The sequence below is a fragment of the Terrapene carolina genome, unplaced genomic scaffold, assembly GCF_002925995.2.
Source record: "Terrapene carolina triunguis isolate 2854851 unplaced genomic scaffold, T_m_triunguis-2.0 Scaffold234, whole genome shotgun sequence".
NCBI lineage: Eukaryota > Metazoa > Chordata > Testudines > Emydidae > Terrapene > Terrapene triunguis.
Genome location: NW_020664585.1, coordinates 3,242,309 through 3,246,652, shown reverse-complemented (window position 1 = coordinate 3,246,652; position 4,344 = coordinate 3,242,309). Strand labels below are relative to the sequence as shown.

The following is a 4,344-nucleotide window of genomic DNA, read 5'->3' as shown; positions in this document are numbered from 1 at the left end:
GGGGCCTCTGCCTTCGGCTAGGAGACCCGACCTGTGCCCTGGACGGGGGCCTCTGCCTTCGGCTAGGAGACCCGACGTCTCCCCTGGACGGGGGCCTCTGCCTTCGGCTAGGAGACTGACCTCTCCTCAGGACGGGGGCCTCTGTCTTCGGTAGGGTGACCAGGTGTATGGTTAATACCCAGTCGAAAAGGGACCCTGGCGGCTCCGGTTAGCACCGCCAACAGGGCCGTTAAAAGTCCGGTGGGCGGTGATGAGGGTCTGAGGCAGGCTAGTCCCTACCTGTCATGGGGCACCGTGCTGCACCCCAGAAGCAGCCAGTAGGTCCGGCTCCTAGGTGGGGGGGTCATAGGGCTCCACCCACTGCCCCCACCCCAAGCACCGGCTCTGCACTCCCATTGGCCAGGAACCGCGGCCACTGGGAGCTGCGGGGGCGGTGCCTGCGGGCGAGAGCAGTGCACAGAACAGCCTGCCGCACCTCCACCTAGGAGCCGGACCTGCTGCTGCCCGCTTCCGGGATGCAGCGCAGTCTGTGGTGCCACGACAGACAGGAAGCCTGCCTTAGCGCCCCCGCTGCGCCGATGACCAGGACGCCAGAGGTAAGCCCGCGCTCCAACCCCCTGCTCCAGTCCTGAGCTCCCCCCAAACCTGGAGCCCCCTCCTGCATCCCAAACCCCTCATCCCCGACCCCACCCCAGAGCCTACACCCCCAGACAGAGCCCTCACCCCCTCCCGTACCCCAACCTTCTGCCCCAGCCCAGAGCCCCCTCCCGCATCCTGAACCCCTCATTTCTGGCCCCACCCTGGAGCCTGCACCCCCAGATGAAGCCCTCACCCCCTCCTGCACCCCAACCCCCTGCCCCAGCCCAGAGCCCCCTCCCACACCCTGAACCCCTCATCCCCGGCCCCACCCCAGAGCCTACACCCCCAGTTAGAGCCCTCACCCCCTCCCACACCCCAACCCCCTGCCCCAGCTCAGTGAAAGTGAGTGAGGGTGGGGGAAAGCGAGCCACCAAGAGAGGGGGAATGCAGTGAGCAGGGGGCAGGGCCTCGGGGAAGGGGCGTGGCCACCAGAAAGGGGCGGGGCTAGGGTATTCGGTTTTGTGAGATTAGAAAGTTGGCAACCCTAGCCTTTGGCTAGGAGATGGCGACCTCTCCCCCTGGACAGGGCCTCCCCACAGTGATGCCGGGCCCTGCCACCTTTAAAGGAGAATGCCACAATAGTCTTGCACAGGGGCACTTGGGAACCGCAGCTGCCCACTCGCTGGGCCGGGCCCCTGTCACATCTCTGCCCTGCAATCTGCTCTGGACTCCAGTCCCCTCCCCGGTGCCCTGCAGCGGGGACCTTCTGACCTATATAGCTCGGGTGATAGACACACCTGAGATCCCCTCTCTGCCCCAGACGTCAGGACAGCTGGGAGTCCGATTTACAGGGAAGGGCTCCCGAGAGTCCCGGTGTCAGCGAGGGGCTCTCGGATCTGCAGCTCAGGCCCCAGAGCTTGTTGACCTTTAGGTCACACTCAGAGGCCTGTTTATTTGCACAGGCTTTTGGCAGAGGGGATACTGGGTGGGGTCAGAGGTTCTGTTTCCCTTGGGGGCTGGGGCTGCAATTTGCATGGAGCCAGGTGGTACCAGGGTTCCATTCTTGGCTTTAAATTTCCAAAGAGACTGGCTGACCCAGGCATGCTCCAAATCCAAACCGGCCAGCAGCTATCCAGCCGTCTCCATGCCGCCTGCAGGTTTGCCCCTGAGATCCAGCCTGAAAGGTGGTGAGTGACCCACCTTGGGGGAGCTGCAAGCCACACACAGGCAGGCTCCAGTTTTGGATCAAGAGCTACAATTTGTGGCTCGAGGACCCCCCCCCCCCGCTGCGTGAGAAGCACCAGAGCAGAATGAGACTGACCCGCCATTAATGCCACATGACACAGCAGGAAGGGAGGGCCGTGCACGCTAATCACCGTCATTTCCCCGGGCACACACAGGCTAGTACAGTCCCAAAGTTTCATTTGGAGAAAAAAAGCAATGCCTGCAGTCTGCCTTGTGAATTAGCAGCGCCTGGGTCGCTCTCGTCCTAGGCATTCAAACCACTGCTTCTCTGATGAGCCATCAGACGTGTTTCCTCTTAGGAGGGAGCCACTCGACACAAAAGTTTTAAACTTCCAGTTTCTATGTATCCTCTCGAGAGAAGCGGGACAATCTCGCCGCAGACTGCGAAGCCCTGAGAGCCGACGCCAGGGGAGAGTCACTAATAATGAGCAATGCCAATCACAAACGATTTCCGGCTCTGGACTCTGGGGCTGACCTGGTGTACCAGGCAGCGGTTGTGTTGCTGTGTCTTGTACAGCACTAGACACACTCTCAGCTGGGGAGCAGATGGGGGGGGGGGCGGGCTGCTGACGTGTTACTGTGGCTCTTTGGCAATGTACATTGATAAATTCTGGCTCCTTCTCAGGCTCAGGTTGGTCACCCCGGTCTAGATACTGAACTCCCCTCTCTTCAGGGCCTGGCTAAGTGACTGTTTCTGCTCAGTGATGGGGGAAGCCACTGCCTGCACTGCACCTGTCCCATGAGGACATAATGCCCTTCAGTCTCCAGGGCTCTTGGTCTGGCAGAGGGAGACCCTGTCAATGACATAGAGGTCTGACACCACAAAGGACAGCCTGCCTTGGACTGGGCTAGTCTCTCCGACAAGGCCCAGGGTGGACAAGCGAGTGGGATCCCTTCAGATTTATGGGCATCGCCTACAAATGCCAAGAATTGGTTCAACAACGAATTCCTGTAGAGAACTAAGAAAACTGCTGCTCAAATTGCTCCCAAACGAGCACGCTCCCTAATCTACCCTGGAGATTCACCCCCGCCAGCCATAGGGCATGCCGGCGGAGTGACACAAACACTCTGGAAACCAGCCCAGCTGACTTTGTTATCATACAAACAATCTGGTGAGTCTGAATGGTTGCTGAGATATTAAAGTGAAAAGCAGGGTGGACAGACAGGCAGACAGATAGATAGATAGATAGACTCCCATTAGAGTTGAAGAAGGACCCATTGATATCAGAGTGCTGGGTGTATCAGAAACACCCAGATGAGTCAGACAGAGAGATTAGACATAGATCCCTCTAGGTTTGCAATAAGGCCTCAGAGAGAGATCGCTGGAACTGGCTGGTGAATTTCCGGATTCTCAGCCATAAGGAGAGGGAAAGCAATGGTAGGTGAAATGGAGGCAGGCGGGTCAAGAGGAGCTCCCCTCCGTCACCAGTCAGAGAGCTGCGGATTTAACCTGCTGAGCGTTTGTGGGTTTCAATGCGCCTGCAGCCATTCCTCACCACATCCCAAATCCTGTCACAACACGCCTGATTGCACCAGAAAGCGATTCCCCTCCCTTAATCCAACTTCCGGCCCGGTGGCGGTGCCTGCCTGGCCACTGCAGTGTCTGCAGAGTGGCTCTTCCGTTCCCTGCCACCACAGACGCCAGATAAAAGGCTTTTCCGACAGTGCTGAGCCCCAGTGACACAGAAGACCATTCAAGAGGGGTGTGGAGCCCAGTAACCCGGACATGGCCTTTAGCACATGGAGCGTTTGCTCCCATCAGCCCAATGACTGAATTGCAGGGAAACTCCCTGCACTACGCTATTTCACCGACAATCTGCAGCAGAGATTTCAGCCAGGCGGAAACCACTGCACTGTTCACCACTGCCTCAAGCCTCATGTACACGGGGTGAAACACACCTCCCCAGCTGTGCCACACGCATGGTACGTCCTCATGGACGCAACACCCTCCCAGCAGGACTTGCCACTAACGAATGCTCCTGTACTTCGTGCCAGGACTGCTGCTCCCTCTCTTCGGTTCATATAATCACCGCCCCATCTGAGCATGTGCCAGTAGTGCATTAAGTGATGTCATGTGTTAGCTCTCTCCTCTCCCCAGGGGAAGAGAAGGGTTTGGGAGGGAGGGTTTGTTTGGGAATTACTTATTTATCGGATACTTCTCGACACAGGCTGCTACATGTTTGTGAGAGGAGGGAAGGGCGAGGAAAGGCGCCTTGTGCTTTAAGGAGAAGGTGGCAGGGTTGTGTGGCAAAGTTCCAGTCGCACACATGAACCAAGCCTGCTCCACAGCAACCGACCTGATAGTGTCACTTCCGACACCCCCCCAACACGCTCCAGCTCCCTCCCTCTGGACAGTGACCCGGGCGGGTCCAGAGCCTCAGCGAGGCCAAAGCCCCAATGGAGAGGAGAAATGCTGCCCCCGGCAAAACAGTGTGTGACCCCTGGAGAGGGCGCCCCCACAGCATCCTGGGGAGGGGGATCCCCCAGGTGTGGCGGGGAGCCGAGCCCCAGGGGAAGGGG

At 58.7% G+C, this 4,344-nt stretch overlaps 1 protein-coding gene across 1 annotated transcript in view; it reads right to left on the bottom strand.

The window, feature by feature from the left end:
- TRPV4 (transient receptor potential cation channel subfamily V member 4) overlaps window positions 1-4,344 on the bottom strand; it is a 38,799-nt gene that overhangs the window by 34,147 nt on the left and 308 nt on the right. The window lies entirely within an intron of this gene.